Below are 18,113 nucleotides of genomic sequence, written 5' to 3' on the forward strand. Positions count from 1 at the left end.
TTGGTCACAGTGAGGAAAAGCTGACTAAAGCAATGAATATTCAGTTTATTGGTGTATTTCAGTGACTTACACGTATGTTGCATACATATGCTTTTATACATATCAAATATTTACATTATCAACAACAAAACAACTTGATGGCTTCCCAGTGTTCTTAAGGTAAGGCAAAAATCTTTGTGTGATGACTCAGCAGTCTAGCCTGGCTTGCACCTGCTGTCTTCCTGTCTTCTCTCCTGTCGTCCCCAGTGTCCCACTCCCAGCCACCTGAGCCTCCACTTCCCTTCCTCCAGAATGCCAGGCTGCCTCCTGGCACTTGTTCTTGCCTCTCTCTTTCTCCTCCTTTCACCTAAGTTATGATCCACCCTTCAGACCATAGCTTAGGCAATAATTCTTCAGGAAGTACCAGACAACTGCCCCTCCCCACCCTAGGCTTGGCAACCCCTGAACCTCTCCTTTGGAGCAAGTTCACCCTTGTGATTTTACATTTCTTTGTGTGGTTTCTGGGTTAATGTCAATCTCTCTTACCAAAAGTTCCATGAGGCCAGAGCTACACTCATGTTTTGCTCAACAGGGTGTTACTGGCACTTCATAGAATATGGTAGGTGATCAAAAGCATTTATTGAAAAACTAAACATGTACATTTTCCTTGAAAGACAGTCCATAGCTGTGTGACTCCCAGAGATCATAGTACCCCAAATGAAAGTTACAAGTCTGCTCTAAAGACGTTGTTCTTTCCCCTTGTGCACTTCAACTCTGATTTATGACTTCTTGACCCCACCCACTGCCCTCTCTGCCTCTTCTCTCTGGAGTTCCAGTGGACAGTGGGGATCCTAGAAGAGGACTGAAGTTCCCAATATGGAGCACTCGAATACATTAACCTACAAAGCAACAAATTCCAACACAGCGCCTAGGCTGCACTACCCAGGCACTATGTCCCAACACACACAAAGCAAGAGCCTACTTATCAGAGGCCTCCACAAACTTCCTGTCCTGCTCACTGCTTAGACAATACCCAACAGGGTAACACCAGGCAGAAAGTAGTATTTGGAGACAGAGGCTGTGTGTAGGTTTTTAAAAACTACCTCATCAAAACAGCTCCCGCAGCCTAGATTCTAACCTGGACTGGTTTTGCCTTTGCTAGACCGGAAAACTCCCACTGTAGCACTCAAGTCTTTGACGGCAGAATCGGTATTTTCTCAATAAAGAAAGCTCAAGGAAGGCAGGACTTCAGGCAGAGGTGAGAAACTGCAAGCGAGAAGCTGACCCTTTGAGTTTCCTTTCACCCCTGTTGGCCCAAGCAGATGAAGCCTTTTCTTATCAGGTAGTCTCATCATTTGGGAAGTTCCAGGCTTGTGGGGCAGCTATGGGGATATTTGGAGGGAGAAGGATTCTTCTTTAACATAACAAAGACTAACTACCATCAATCACACTTTGGAATAGTTAGTCATTACCATTAAAATGAGAAATAAAGAGGGTCACAGTTACCATTTTTCTCTTATTAAATCTAAGGGGCTCTATTTCTCATATCCTAATGTTTCTGATATTGGAACATGAATTGCATTATAAATGAAACTCAATATAGTGCCTCCATTTGTTATTAAATCAATAGCATGTTCTTATGCTTAATGATCTTAGAAAAAAATTCATATCCCTGCAAACATGGATATTTTGGCATATTCTACAACACAGAAGAGAAATAAGGAATAAACTATTGTTTTTGTCTAGATATGAGGTGTTCCCCAAAAGTTCATGTGTGAGATAATGCAAGAATATTCAGGGGTGGAATGATCAGATTAAGAGAGCTATAATATTATCAGTGGGTTAACCCACTGATGCGAATTAACTGGGTGGGAACTGTAGGCAGGTAGTTTGTAGCTAAAAGAAGGACTAGGAGTGTGCCTTTGAGGGTTATATTTTGTCCTTGGTGAGCGGAGCTCTCTCTCTCTCTCTCTCTCTGCTTGTTGGTTGCCATGTCCTGAGCTGCTTCCCCCTGCCACACCTTTCCGCCATGAGGTTCATCACAGGCCTAGAGCAATGGAGTCAGCTGGCCATGAAACCATGAGGCAACATAGACTTTTCCTCTTCTAAGTTGTTCTTGTCAGGTCTTTTGGTCACAGCAACACAAAGCTAACTAAAATAACTATTCAAAAAGAAAGAAAATGGATTATGTGCAGATGATATTATTACAACCCTAGCTGATCCAGGAGGCTCAACTGAAAAACTCTTAGAACAAACACCAGTAAAGGAATATGGCTAGATATAAGAAAAATATACAAAACACAACAATTTCCTTATACTTAGGGGAACTACTCTATTTTTAAATAGCAAAGCATTTACAAAAAGAAATATCTAGGAATAATTTTAAGAAATATGAAAAGCTCACATGCAGCAAATTATAAAAATTTGTATATGTCCCAAATAGAAAGATATACTAACCCCTGTGAATGCTAATTCCCACCAAATTTTAAAACAATTTACTACAAACTCTATGAGGTTGGTAGAGTATGGAGCGGACCACATTCCCCCAAACAAACCCTAGTGTGTGTAGGATTCCTACTGTGTGTAGGAATCCAATGTATGATAAAGATCCAAAAGCAGTACCACTGGGAAGAAGGATTATTCAATAGATGGAGCTAGGCCAACTGGTTGGCTATTCGAAAGAAAAAAAAAAAAAAGCCTAGAGTCTTGCCTTATATTAATAGATCCAATTTCAATTGTAACAAAGGATAAAATATAGAAAAAAAAGCTCAAGTAAAAACAATTTTTAAAAAGGCAGTGTGTATTACTTGATTTATTTCACAATGGAAGAACTCACAAAGGAGAAGACTGATATTGGTTCACTGCAGATAAGTTTTTGTGTTTTAAAAAAGCAACATAATGTTTGAAAATGTTCACAGTAAAAAAAAGTTTAAAAATATATAAACCAATAAAGAAATGAAAACATAGGAATTACCATCCCCACACATTTGCAAGACAGTTAATATGCACACATGTAAGTGTGAAGCTCATGCACCTGGATAAGAGAGCACATGTCCAGCAGCACTTAAGATGGACCAGCACTATGGTTTATCTTTTGATTCTCACAGCCATCTTATGAGAGAGGCACACTGTCATTGCCCCCATTTTACAGAAGAGGAAAATGAAGTAGAACAAAGTCATAGAAGTTGTCCAAGATTGCCCAGCCAGTAACTGGCAGAGCCAGCTTTCAGACCAGGCATTTTGGCTCTAGAGTGGATGCTTTGGTCCAGAGGCTATGTTATCCCCACTAAAACAAAGGAAGCGCAAATGCTTGTCAAACACTCAGGAAAATATTCAGTCAACTAACAATTACAGACATGAAAATGAATTAGCAGTTAACAACTGAGGTTGCTTAGTGCTGGTTGGGGAACCCATGGCTACCTTCACCATCTAACCTTGGATTCTACGAATTCATTTTGGCCTCTTTCATAAGTTCTCAAATCTGATTTAGGTCCCTGCTACCTCCCTCCAATAAGCTCTTCTATAAACCTATTCCTCTTAGGAAAAAGGCCCAAGTCTGAAATAAGGTCTGCACCATGTCCCCACCTGCTGGACTAGCCCACTCTCAAAAGACTTCAAGAAAAGCATGTTCTATCCTATTTTCCCAATAGCCACATAACTCTCTTGCAGCCTTGAAAAAGCCAAATCACAGACTTTTCTCTTCTACTCCTGTTCTGATATCAGAAGGCATATAAAGATTGTAGTATCCAGAGTCCTAGGTGGCTTTCTTTATAATCGTATCATTATAGTTCTACATTCATGTGATCATTTGATTAATCACATCTGTCTTTCTTGAGTACTAAGTCTTGTGCTTCCAAGATCCACCACAGTGCTTTGTCTATAGATGGTGCTCAAAAAATATTTCCCAAATGAATATCCATTAGTGATCAAATGAAAGAAATAGAGGGTGAAAAGAAAAAAAAAAATGAAGAAAGGGAGGAAATTCAGGTACTTTCCTATGCTGATAGTAAGGCTAACCTGATAGGTTCAACTTCTTTACCAAGCAATTGGTCCCGATGTGTATTCAAAGCCTTCAATGTTTATAACTTCTGTTAATAATGATTATGAGTGATGTAATCATGTTACTTCATCAGTATTCATTAAACAATGTCATTAATTCATAATTGATTGAGTCCATCTCAAGGAAGACAATTTGGAACTTCGTATGGACATCTATGTTAACATGAACAGACATGAAAATGAATTAGCACAACAGCATTGTGTAAAACAGCAAAAAACTGAAAGGAGCTTTAATGCTCGAAGCTGGAGACCTGCTCAAGTGGAGGCTAGTAGCATAATAAAAGTGATATTTACAGTCAATGGGAGAGGTTAATTTCCCAAATAGAACACAAAATTATAAATCTAGAACAATTACAGCTTTGAAAAATAATATGCCCAAGCATGCAGCCTTCCTTTCTGAGATCCCTGATTCTGTCCACCTCCCTCTGAGAGGATCAGCTCCCTCCCAGACCCAGAGGGAGGATCTTGATGAGCCTTGGCATTCCACTCCTTTGGGTGGGCAGTGATACATGTGATAACCGTAACCAGCAAACCACAGAAAGAAGGCTGTTGGGAGAGGGTTTCTGGGGCAAGGGTCCCTGTGAGTAGGTGACATCCTGAAGATGGTGGAGTGAAGGCCTGGAACACCGTTGAGTTACTGAATCAACCAGCACAGCAATGCATGAAAGATCCCCAAATATTAATGATGACGTCTGAGACATGGGGCTTAATACAACTCATAAAAATCATAAACAATTGTCTTGCATCCATTACACTTAGGATGTGGTCTTATTTACATTTTAATAGCTTTCTATAATTTTCAAGTTTTGTCTTGTTTTTAATAAAATAAAAAACAAAATAAATAAAAAATAAAAAGTGTGTCTCATCCTCAAAATAAGGGGGAAAAGTTGAATTAGCATGTGTGGGGGCCTGGGTATGAATACATACAGTGGATAAAGACATATGCAACTTTGTTGCACCACACTGAAAGAAGCCACAGGCAAAAACACATACTGCATAATTCCATTCATATGTAATGTAAATGGCAAAACTAATCTATGGTCATAGATATCAGAATAGTAGTGGCCTTTGGGAGTAGTGGTGACTACAAAAGGGGTACAGGAGCTGGGTGTGGTGGGCCATGCCTGTAATCACAGAGACTCAGGAGGTTGAGGCAGGAGGATCACAAGTTCAAGGCCAGCCTGGGCAACTTAATGAGACTGTTTCAAAATAAAAAGTAAAAATGGCTATAGAGGTAGCTCAGTGATACAGCATTCCTGGGTTCAAACCACAGTACCACCCACCCAAAAAAGAAAGAGGTACAGGGGAGCTTTCTAGGGTAATGGAAATGTTTTAGTTCTTGATTTAGATGGAAATTAAATGGGCATCTATTTTTGTCAAAATATATGAAAAGTACACATAGGTTATACATAATTGCATCCCAATAAAAAGGTCTTTGGAAAAAGTGAGGAAGGGGAATTGGAAGAGGCTGAATTCATCATCACCTCCTCTGAGAAGCTGCTTGCTGAATGCAAGTGCCTCTTTAAACCCGATAGCTCCCAATAAGTACCATTTCCTACAGCAATTTATGGAAATGCTAAGCACACTAAAATTACGAGAAATAGTACCCCTTGACTTATGATGGGGTTACATCCCAGGAAACCATCACAAGTTGAAAACAGCGTAAGGAGAGAAAAACACTCATACATCTAACCTACACTGCTTACAACAGTAACTGGAGTGCGCTAGTTTCCCCTCCTCTTTGCGTGGCTGACCTGGAACTGCATCTGCTCCTGCCCATCATCCTAACAGCATGGAGCTGCAAATTGCTAGCCCAGGAAAAGATCACAAGTCTAAATTTTTTTGCAGTGCTGGGGATTGAACCCAGGGCCTTGTGCTTGAAAGGCAAGCACTGTACCAACTGAGCTACATCCCCAGCCCCAAACAGGAGCACAAGTCTAAATTCAAAGTATGTTTCTACTGAATGTGTATGGCTTTAGAGCCATTATAAAATTGAAAAGTCATAAGTAGGATCATTCTAAGTGGAAACCACCTGTATTTGAATCTGTTTGTTGGAGCAAGCTTTGCTATTCTGATAAATTATTTTAAAAGGGTATAAATATGGTAATGTAAACATCTTTAAAATAAAACATAGACCTTTATCTAATCAAAACTGCTTTTATTTAAAATGTCACACATTTTCATCAAGTATCTTCCTAAAATCGGAAATAAAACTGAATATTAGCTTTTGAAAGTCATATCAAAACTAGAATACAGAATGAACAAGAAACTTTTAAACTTACAAGCAAAGAAATCAAAAAGGATTATTAAAATTTGTCTACATAAGAATGAAAAAATAGGTTTTATATGTTTAACAATAAAGCCAAAATTAAATGAGAAATGTTAAAGTGGGAAAATGTTCACAGTAAGTCAAGCTTTTTTCTATTGCAATGAGCAAATACTCACGTTTTTGGAGCATTTGTATAATTTATTTTAAAACCACTTGAGCACAATAAATGAATAGACAAAATATTACTGAGAATTTTGAAAATAGAAATAAAAGTAGTTCATAAGCAAAGAAGTTTCACTTAATTATAAGAAAAATGCAAATTAAAATGAAATAACATTTTCAATTGAGCTTAGATTTTCCTTTCCTCAGTTAAAATACCCAGTTCTGGTGAGGGCAGGTGAGAGAGGTACACATCCAGTGCTCAGGCATTGCTGATGGCAGAGGTAACTGGTACAGGGTGAGCATCCTTCATCTGAACATCTGAAATCCAACATGCTCCAAAATATAAAAGGTTTAAGCTCCAACACGATGCCACAAATGGAAAATTCCACACCATGAAATGCTGTTCCATTCACAAAATTATTTTTTTTAATTGTATATAAGTACATTTGGGCCATGTTACGGTTTGGATGTGAAAAGTGTCCCCCGAAAGCTTGCATGAGGCAATGCAAGAGGATTCAGAGGGGAAATGATCGGTGTAAGAACCTTAACCTAATCAGTGAATTAACTCCCTGATAGGATTAACTGAGAGGTAACTGGAGGCAGGTAGGTTGTGGCTGGATGAGGTGGGTCACTGGGGGCATGGCTTTGGGTATATATTTGTATTTAACAAGTGGAGATCTCTCTCTCTCTGCTTTCTGATCACATGAGCTGCTTCCCTCCACCATACTCTTCCACCATGATGTCCTGCCTCACCTTGAACCCTGAGGAATGGAGCCTGCTGTCTATGGACTGAGACCTCTGAAACTGTGAGCCCCCAAATAAATGTTTCCTCCTGTACAATTGTGCTGGTTGGGTCTGTTAGTCACAGTTACAGGGTGGGAAGCTGATGAAAACAGAAGACAGGGCATGTGTATATAAGGCATATATGAAATGTAAATAAAATTTTATGTTTAGTCTTGGGTTCTATTCCCAAGATATGTCATTACATATATGCATATATTTCAAAATCTGATATCTGAAACACTCTGGTCCCACACATTTTGGATTAGGGACACTTAAACTGTATATGCTTTTTAGGAAGCAAATCAGGACTAAGCACCCTAATAGAACTGGAGCTTGGAGATACAGGTTAAGTGTGGAGTTAAACAACAATCCTCTCACCTTAAAGTCTGTGTTTGTATGAGAATTACTTTTCTGTTAGCATTCAAAGAAAGAAAAGGGTATTTTCCCTTTGTTGTGGTGGTCTTGGGAGGTGGGCATGGATTGGGTAGGATTCCTCCAAGTTAAAACATACACGAACCCAGGCAGATGGATGTGCTGTGGAGAGGAGCCAGGGTGTAGATTTGGGTCTTCCCTACGAGAGGGCTGAAGTTAGATGCTTGTGCAGCTACTGTTTTGAAGAGTCACTGGTCCCTCAGCTCTGCCACGCATCCCGGGGTAAGGAGGCTCTGCCCTGGACAATGGCAGTGGGTGCCACTGATGTCACCCTGATGTCAGCTATGGAAAAGGCCAGGGGCAAGTCAGCATGCATGTCAATGATGCAGAAGGTGTTATTTACTAGCTATGAGTGTAAAAACCTAAGGAAAGGGCAGGAGACACACTAGGCTGCTATTGATAGCTCTACACTAGAGGATAGGATCAACCAGATGGAGAAATCTCGTTTCTTTTGTAATTTAAAAATGGGAACTTTTTACTTCCTTTTGTCCTGCTTTTCATATCTTAATATTTAAAAAGAAAACAAGATTTCAAGTTTATAACTGTTAATCCCAAAACCTCAGTCTAAGGATGACTTGCTAGTTATAAAGAACTTAGAACAGTGCCTGGCTCATTTAAGTGCCCAAGGAAATGTTTTAAAAATAAATACTTCTGATGGGTACAGTGACACAAGCCTGCAATCCCAGCTACTTGGGAGGCTGAGGCAGAAGGATCACAAGTTTGAGGCCAGCCTCAGCTTTTAGAAAGACTCCTGGGGATGTAGTACCATGGTAGAGTGCCCTGGGCTCAATCCCTAGCACTGAAAAAATAAGTAAATACTCCAAGGAAAAAGCCTTATGATATGGAAAAACCCTTAATATGCAACTTATCCAAGTTCAGAAAGGCACTAGGTGTGGTGGCACATGTGTATAGTCTCAGCTACTTGGGAGGCTGCAACAGAAGGATCATCACTTGAGCCCAAAAGTTCAAGGCCAGCATAAGCAACACAGGGAGACCTCACCTCAAAAACAAAACAAAAACACCAAAAAAGGAGAGATTCAGAAGCATTTGAGCAGAGTGAAGCAGCACACAGGGCAGAATTCCCAGTGGACTTCTCCTTGGGCCTATCTCTGCAGGTTCAAGCCACATGGGAGCAAGGTTCTACCTTCCTGGGATGACCTGCAGAACTCGAGTGTCAGGCCTTTACAGGGAGACTCCATCTATCATGGTCTATCAGGCAGATTGGAATCCTCATTAACAGGATGCTGGCATTGTCTTCCTCTGGGCAAATTTTCATTCATTTGTTTATTAAACATTAACTAAATACCTACTATGTGCTGGGTACCTTCCTAGGCCCTAGAGATAGCAAACAAGGCAGAATTCCTTTCCTCATTGTTCTCATGAAGTTGTTCCAAAGAGAAGAGAAAAACAATAAACAAATAAATATACAAAGCCAGGTGATTGTATGCACTATGAAGAAAAATAATGCTAGAAAGGGTGGGAGGTAAGGAATACAAGTGCACCTCTGTCCTCCAGGGGTTTTGCCTAGTGGAATGGTTTACAAAGCAGTAAACAATTTCCAAACAAATAAAAATCTATTATAGGGTGTGCTCAGGTGTTCACAGGAACAGAGAGAAGGGGTGTCTACCTCAATGAAAGAGGTCTAGAAGGCTTCTGGAAGAAATAGGACTTGATCCAAAAAGATTAGCCAGAGGAAGTAGAGGGAACCAGCAACCCAAAGAGCAGATGCAAAGGCATGGAGGGGATCTAGAGCACATGATGGGTGCTCTGCACCACAGAAAAACAGTGTGTAATGGACAAACAAAACCAGGTGAATTCATTCCAGTTAGAAGGTTCTGGAAGGGCCTTGAAGAAGTGAGATATAAGCACACATGCAAGCACATGTGCCTGTGCATATACACACCTGAAGTAGTCATCTGATACCTCTACCTGCCTAATACCTCTGACTTTCCCATTCCATGTGGTTAAGGAGGGGCTGGGGCTGTAGCTCAGTGGTAGAGTACTTGCTGAGCATGCTCAAGGCATGAGTTTGATCCCTAGCAGTGTGTGTGTGGTGGGGAAGTCCGTGTGTTTATGGAGGGACAGTTTACCTCTTCATCCCAGGAATGGGCCTGAGACATAGACCTGATCAATTGTGAAATCCCTAGCCCTAATCCTTTGTCACAATGATTAGTTTATAATGCGAGAAGGTCACAGATTTGGCACTGCCAAGAATCAGCTTTTTCAGCACTAGAAAAAGCAATAAACCAAAAAGGAACAGAGAAAGACAGGGCCAAGAGAGACTTTATGGCATAATTTTAGCCCCAGAATCTAGTCATGCGTGAAGCTTACCTTTGGACTTTCGAGTTAAATGATTGAAGGGGGAAAACTTTTTTTTTTAAAGCTGGTTTATATTGGGTTTCTTCCATTTGCAACTAGATCAATACACCTTTTTTTTTGGGCAGGGACTGGGGAAGAACACTTTTTGTGCGTGGTAGGGGATGGTACAAAGGGAAAAAAAAGAAAGATGTCAGAGGGTCTCACTCATTGAGTCTGATAAAAATGATGAAACAAGTGGCTTCAAGGTATCTGTCAGATTATAGAAACAGAATCAGAGCTTCTTGGGCAGAGGAACTACAAGGATGTGTGTGTAGAGCAGTTCATGTGGATGAGTTATATAAACCTTGCATGTTCCTAATAGTTCACTATATGGACTTAAGTCATCTTTAAAGAGAGAAATGACACAGAATAGAGAAATGACACAAAAACACCATGAATGCCATCTGTTTAAAACTAGTTTACTGGATTGAAGAAGTAGCTCAGTGGTAGAGCGCTTGCCGGGCATGCATGAGGCCCCTGGGTTCAATCCCCAGTACTGCAAAATAAGTAAATAAATAAATAAATGAACAAATGAATACAACTAGTTTACTATTCCCACATTAATCCACATCAGTCACAGATCTTTCTCAAAAACTTAAATTTGAGAAAAACTGAATATATGAACTCTTTATCCTGGATGCCAAACAATCATCTGGTGCTCTCCAGAAAACTTAACTCAAACAGCTGTACCCATTAAAGTCCAAGTTGAACAGATGTTAGAGCAAAACAAATTGGTATATCTCAAGAGATCACTACAAAAGCCCAAAAGCTCAGATTCCATTGTTCACATATTTAAAAACTCTATAATCAGTTAGTCACAGATAATAATACCAATCTTGGTCTGAAAGAATTTCAGATCTTTAAATCCATGAATCAGAAAGATGCTTATGTTACAATGTGTTGTAGTATAAAAATAGCTAGCTTAAGGAGCCTTGGTGGAATTAAGCACAGGGCCGCCTCCTGGCAAGAATGATAATGCCTCAAGATTTGTTCTTTCCACAAGCATTTACCAAATACCTACTGTGTGCCCACGATCTCAGCACTGTGTGCCCATGCCCATGAGCCTTCCCTTTTCTCTTGGTGAAAAGGCCAAATCTTGGTTCACATCTGGACAATGCTGGGTAAAATGTAAAATAAAAGATAATGTATCATTGGAACAATATGAGATGCTATTTTTGCAGCAAATGCTGGCTCTCTAAACTCTGCTATGCCTCCCTTCCCCCACATACCACCTTCACATTGTAGGAACACTAGAAAGAATAAGACCCAAACCATACAGCCTGATGGCCTGGCTCAAGTTCCAGTTCTGCCATTAACTAGTGTTAGGAACCAGGCCAAGACTCACCTTCTGCATCAGTAAAATGGGGCTGATATTAACTTCTTGCTCTAAATTGCTGGAGGGATTAAATAAATTAGTATATGTGACGTTTTTGACATGGTAACAGGCATGAAATAAAGAGAAGCCATAATTAATAAAGTGAGATCTTAACCTCTTTCCATATCTAGCATTTTATGTGGTCTACAGTAGAGAGATTATGGGTTTTAAGAACCACCACCCACCCCCCCCAACCAAACACACAGACACACACACACACCAGTCTGCTTTATATCTGGCAGAATAGCAAACATCCAAAAGAGCAAAAAGATCCCCTGTCTCTCAAGCAGCTGTACCAGTAAGAAACCTTCAATATTGGAAAGTTCAAGTGCCTGGGTACTAGGCCCTTACTAATAATAGCTAAACGCTTCAAATTCTGACAACCCTGCAAGGTAGGTATAATTATCTGCATTTTGTAGATAAGCCCTAGTAGGAGTAGAGGTTAAATAACTCACTCAATGTCACACTGCTGCTAAGTGGCAGACCTGATTCCACAGTTTATACCCCCCTTCCACTCCATTTCTCTGCCTCCCATACAGCAAGCACTCAACTCTTTGTAAATAATAAACAAGATATTTCAGGATCTTTAAAACAACAGGAATGAGCCCTTTGGATAGAGAAAGAAGTTGGTATTATCACTCAGCCACTTGGCGACATTTTGATGCTCGTGTGTTCTCTGTCCCCAATGACCTGCTCTAGCATCTCTGCCTCCCACTCCAGCAACCGGCCACCAGCCACGGTGTAGGCCTCTATGTGTGTGTCCTCCCGCTGCAGCTTAGACTCTGCGCCCTGGGCTAACTGCGCGCTTACAGTGCCCCGGCCCTCCCTACGACACTCAAAATCCCATGACAGGTATCCCTTTTGGGCAGGCAAGTTTCCCAAACGCTGACACTAACACGGAACACCTCGGGCCGGCTTACCCTCTAGTGGGGCCCAGGAATCAAGCCAAACAGATGAAGGAAAGGGAGGTGACGCAACTAGGCCTCCTGCACCAGAGCCAGATGGAGGCTGAGCGCAGCGGCCGTGACCCCGCAGTGGGCTCTCCACGGTGGCGTCCTGCGCGGTCACTGTGCAAGACACGCAAGGGCAGCGGATATTATTCCCAGGATGCGCTGCTGGTCCTATGCAGTTTGGGAGAGAAGGCGCTGAAAGGCGCGTACCAGGACCAGTCTCAGGCGCCGCGCTCTCCAGTCATTCTCCGAGGCGGGGGAATCAGCGAGAGAGAAACTAGGGCCTTTGGTACCCAGCTGTTCGGCTCCGGCTGGCACGAGCGTCAGAGCATCCATGCGCAGCCTCTGCCGCCCACACCCGCGTGCATACGGGTGCACACACACACGCACACAAGCACACCGGCCCCGGCGCCCGCCTCCTGGAAGGCTGCAGAGCCCAGCCGCGGTCCCCCACCAGCCGCATCGCCACCCGGCCCTGCGGCCACCTTCAGCGCCCCCTCCCCCCCCACGACATCCCTGGCGTTTCTCCTTCCATCAGCACCCGGGATTGAAGAGGCCACGCAAGCCGGGCTTGGGCACGGGAAGGTGACGGCGGAGAAGGGGAGAGCCACTTACCGCGTCTTGTAATTCCTCCGGACGCAGCCGCGCAGCGGAGGTCGCCACTGCCGCCGGGACCCTCCCCCCGCCCTCCCCCACCACGTAGTCCTCTCTACCTTCAGTCGGGAATCAATGGCCCGGTCGCGGATTGGTGACATCATTGGCGCGCCGGGCGTGGGAGGGAGTCCCACGTGATTCCTCCCTCTTTTGTTTGTGCCATAGGAAAGCTATTTTTTGGTTGTTCTGTCTTAGTTTTTATGATCTGTTAATGGTGGTGGTGTGGACACGGTGGGGAGTAGCTACTTGGGTTAAGGATACTGCGTTTTTGCTCTTGGCCTTGTTAAAATTCTCAGTCATCCATAACGTGGTTAGGCCAGAAGACTTGAGAAAATATATAGGTACAATCTTCTCTTAAAAAAAAAAAAAAAAAGGACCTTAACTCCACAGAATTAGTTAATAATGCACTTGAATCAGCAGTCCTTGGATGGTTATAGTGTAAATTAAATTAATTTTTAAAACAATACAATGAACACCTTTTGTGACACCCTACACAAGAACTAAAATATTACCAATGAGGGCTGGGATGCTAACTCAGTGGTAAAGCGCTTGCCTAGCATGCTCAAGGCCCTGGGTTTGATCCCCAGAACCTCAAAATGAATGAATGAATGAATGAATGAAAGAAATGTTACCAATGAACTTAATATCAGCTTGTAAGTGGTCCCCAACTTCTGCTTTCCCTGCAGAAGTAAGCTGCATCCTAAACTTGCATTTACACAACTATTGCATTGCTTTAATTTTTTTTTTCACATTTATATGTATTATTAAGCAATATATTTTGATTAGTGTTGTGTGTGTTTTCAAACTTTGATTGTAAGGGAAATCCCAGGGAACCACGCAGGACACGGGAAATCACATAAGGGAGTTTATTAAGCAAATAGAGTGTCTCCCTGCAGGGTAAGAGAGAAAATGAGAGGAAAAGAGGAAAGAGAAAGGGCGCGCTAGAGAGAGTGGAAAGCCATGGGGATAGAGAAAAGTGAGGACAGACAGAAGGATGGGAAAAGATGGCGGGGAAGCTATAGTAAACAGTTAAATTCCATGGGGCTAAGAGGGGACCAATATCGGAGAAAGATACTTGCAAGCTGACTGGTGAACCAATAGCTAGCTAGGATGTTCACAGATTGACAACTGGGTGGGGGAGGGGATGACTGCAATGGAATGGTCATTTCCCAAATGGAGCAGCTTTATACATTACATTGATCTAGGGTCCTAGGACTTTTATTTTTACAGACATATTAAGATTCATCCTTGGGCCTGGGGTTGTGGCTCGATGGTAGGGCACTTGCCTAGCACCACATAAATATAAATAAACAAAATGAAGATATTGTGTCCTTCTGCAACTAAATATATATATGTGTATATATAATATATATATTCATCCTTGAGTAAAATTGCATTTTGCTCATTTCTACTGCTACTCTTCATGAATAGTACATAATAATCCATTGTGTACCATTATTTATCCATTCTCCAGTTGCCAAGCACTAACACAATTTCTAGTCTTTTGCTACTTCCAGTAGTGCTATTATGAGCATTACCTTCTGATGCCCTTGTACAAAAATTTATGTTGGGTATATTTACCTAGGAATAGAAATGATAGGTTTTTAGAATACCAGTATTTCATTTTATATGACAGTGCCAAATTTTTTGTACCTACTGCCTTGGAGGGGGTCCAAGGAAGTCCCACAGAGGAAGACCTCAACTCAGGACATCAGGATCTTTGACAAAGTTACGGAGAGGAATTTCAAGATGTGTCAGAACACAAACAGATTTATTTAGGAAAGCAGTGAGTGGGCATTCAAAGGAGAATATGGGTTATTTCAAGAGTGAGACTTACTTTTGGGGTTCTCAAGCTCTCCTTTAAAAGGAAACTGAGTGGGTCTGGGGCTGTAGTTCAGTGGTACATCACTTGTCTTGCATGCATGAGGCACTGGGTTCAATCCTCAGCACCACAAAAATAAATAAAATAAAGGTATTGTGTCCATCTACAACTAAAAACAAAAAAAATTTTTTTGAAAAGGAAACTTGGTGAGGGGTGGGCACAGGAAGGTATGTGGGGATAATATTAGTCTGATGATCATGAGATGGTTTAGTTTGGCAATTCTCAGGATCCTTAGGTGGTTGTCTTCTCCATTATCTGATCAATAGATAACTTTGGGAAATTACCCTATATTATAGATTTTCTATCTTCCTTTGCTCAATCTGTTATAAAAATACGTATATTAGTGGGCTAATTAACAGGGCATGGGCAATTTTTGTAAGCGGGTGAATTTCTAGTAACTTTCAAATTGTAAGTAAAGATTTGTGGATTTCCCAGAAATTTGAGAGTGACAGGCCTGAGAGAGAAGTGATGGTGGGTAGACAATAGGAGGAACTTCAGTTCAAGATTTTGAGATTAAAGTTATAGTCTCCTTTTCCTTCCTCTTGTCTCCTTTTTTGCCTATCTTTTTAACATTTCTTCTTTCCTACCTTACCACAAGCATTTGTATCTTCTCAAACATCTAAAATTTCTTGATTTCTGCCAGGGAGATGAGAGTTTAGTGACATCTCATCCTGGCTTTGTTTTCCTATCTCTGGGGTTAAGCATCTCTTTTACATACATTTTGGCCATCTTAGTTCCTCTGCTGAGAAATGTCAGTCTAGGGGGCTTATGGAATGTCAGGGCTGAACAATGAAAAGAATAACTGGGAGGTAAAAGTAGCCCATACAGGCTGTCCTCGGGCCAGCATTGACAGGTTGGCATGCAGGGAAATTCTTCACAACGAATGAAGATCTAGAGACTAAGGGAAAGGGAGGAACTCTCCAAGAGGGAAGAAGGGAAGGAAACTTCGAGAGGAGAGGGAGCTTATTGTGCTGTTGTTCAGCCTGTGGAAAGTCTCTGGATCAGAAAGCTCCCAAGGGCAGCAGCCAGTCAGGGACTTAATAACTAGAGTGTTTATCTTATCTATGACTACCAGATGGTGGGCACAGTTTCATAAGCTTCAGGCAAGCATCTTCAAGTGGCTAAACAATCTTCTTTGATGATGTTTAAAACACTTGGATGTGTACTTGAGAGGTGGAGGTAAGAGGATTGCTTGAGCCCAGGAGTTGAGGGCCAGCCTGGGCAACACAGCAAGACCTCCTTCCCTAAGAAAATGACAACAAAACCCTCTTGGATGTGTAAATATTTGAGTTTGCTGCTACTGACAGGCTTTTGAGATAATACATCCCATCCTGCTGTGAAGAAATGAACAAGTTAGGGGTCAGTCTATCAAAGCTATCCTTGTCTCATTTATGGAATGGTCGTTTAGTGTCTTTTGCCCATTGATTTAGTGGATTATTTGCCAAATTCTCTATATACTTTGGACACTAATCCTTTGTCAGTTACAGGCATTGCAAATTTATTCCATTTGTGGCTTGTCTTTTGATTTTCTATTTTGATAAGTAGATGTTCTTGACTTTGAATTTGTAAATATTTATCTTGTTTTTTCCCCCAATATCTATTCATCTACTCTTCTTCTAAAAATATTTAGTTTTGCTTTTGATATTACAACTGAATTTCCTCTCTCAGCTTTGTTTATTAACTAGCCCTACCTTTGCCAACTTTGTCATATACTAACTTTCCAGTTATAAATAGATATATTTTTTAGTTTTCTATTCTGCTCCACCAGAAATTTTGTCTATCTTGATGTCAAGTGCTGCACTGTTTAATTATCATTGCTTTATAAAAAGTCTTAATATTTAGTAGTGCAAAATCTTCCTTATTTTTCTTCTTCATCTTATATCATGGCTATTCTCAGTCTTTTGTTTTTCCATATTTGAAAACAAGCTTCTCAGGTTGGGCATGCACACACACACACACACACACACGCACACACACACACAAACACCCAAACAACAACAACCTGTAAGCATTGCATGTAATATACAGGTAAATTTGGAGAGTATTGATTGATATTTCATAATTCTGAGTCTTCCAATAGAGAATAACTCTCTTTTTTAATTAGGTTTCTTTAATGTCTTTCAGTAAAGTTTGTTATTCTCAGATTTTGCACATCTTTTGTTGGGCTTATTCCTAGATACTTTGTCATGTGTGTTGCTATTATAAATGACATCCTTTAAAATTATACTTTCTGGTCATTTGATGCTGATATAGAAATAAATTTGATTTTTGTATATTGATATTGCATACAGACATTTTGTTAAACTTTTCTTTCTGATAATTTGTCTATTGATTCTTGTGGATTTGATATGTATACAGTCATCTGAAAATGAGGCCAGTTTTCCCCCTCCTGCCCAGTACTATTGCTTTCTTTTTTTTTTTTTTATTGTAAACAAATGGGATACATGTTGTTTCTCTGTTTGTACACGGAGTAAAGGCATACCATTTGTGTAATCATACATTTACATAGGGTAATGTTGTTTGATTCATTCTGTTATTTTTCCCTTCCCCCCACCCCTGTCACCCCTCTTTTCGCTCTATACAGTCCTTCCTTCCTCCATTCTTGCCTCCCTCCCTAACCCTACTATTGCTTTTTATTTATCTTAAAGTATTACACTGGTTAGAACTAATACAGTGCTCATGGGAATGGTGATAATGGGCATCCTCCTCATAGGAAGATTTCAAAGTGCTGTTTTGATTTCTTTAATAGTTATGGTACTATCCAGATATTTTATTTCTCTTAGGGTCAGTTTAATAAATAAATAATAAATTTCTTGTAATTCTCAATTTCATCTAAGGATTTAAGGTCAGTGGTATAGACTTAATGATAGTATTCTCAATCTCTGCCATTTTCAGTCATTTCTTTTTTCTTCACTTGCAATATTACCTGTGGTAGATTGTGTTATTGTACCTAAAATATTTGCTTCCTTTCTCATAAGGGGACTATCCATTCCCACCTACTGCCACATGCCTCTTCTGGGTGAGAATGCATGCCCACCCAGTTGTCAATGCCAGATCACAATGACATCATATCTGACCAGATACTTTAAAAGATGTTGTATGAATTTCCAACAGCTTTCTTCTTATTTTCTCCTTCCATGAGAATGGCATATCCTTAATTGGGGATCCTATAATGAAGAAGACCCCAGAGGAAAGACTGGCAGAGTCACA

The 18,113-nt window shown here is 40.8% G+C and overlaps 1 long non-coding RNA gene across 2 annotated transcripts; it reads right to left on the reverse strand.

The window, feature by feature from the left end:
- Positions 1-10,445: 10,445 nt before the first annotated feature.
- Positions 10,446-12,024, reverse strand: LOC306661960. 2 transcript variants are annotated; one of them, XR_013764017.1, is made up of 4 exons: positions 11,873-12,024; positions 11,388-11,436; positions 11,064-11,159; positions 10,446-10,538 (listed from the first exon to the last, which is right to left on the reverse strand). It is a non-coding gene; the product is annotated as an uncharacterized lncRNA (long non-coding RNA). The 2 variants fall into 2 exon arrangements; XR_013764016.1 differs by lacking the exon at positions 11,388-11,436.
- Positions 12,025-18,113: the final 6,089 nt, after the last annotated feature.

The sequence above is a fragment of the Sciurus vulgaris genome (assembly GCF_902686455.1).
Source record: "Sciurus vulgaris genome assembly, chromosome: 1".
Lineage (NCBI taxonomy): Eukaryota > Metazoa > Chordata > Mammalia > Rodentia > Sciuridae > Sciurus > Sciurus vulgaris.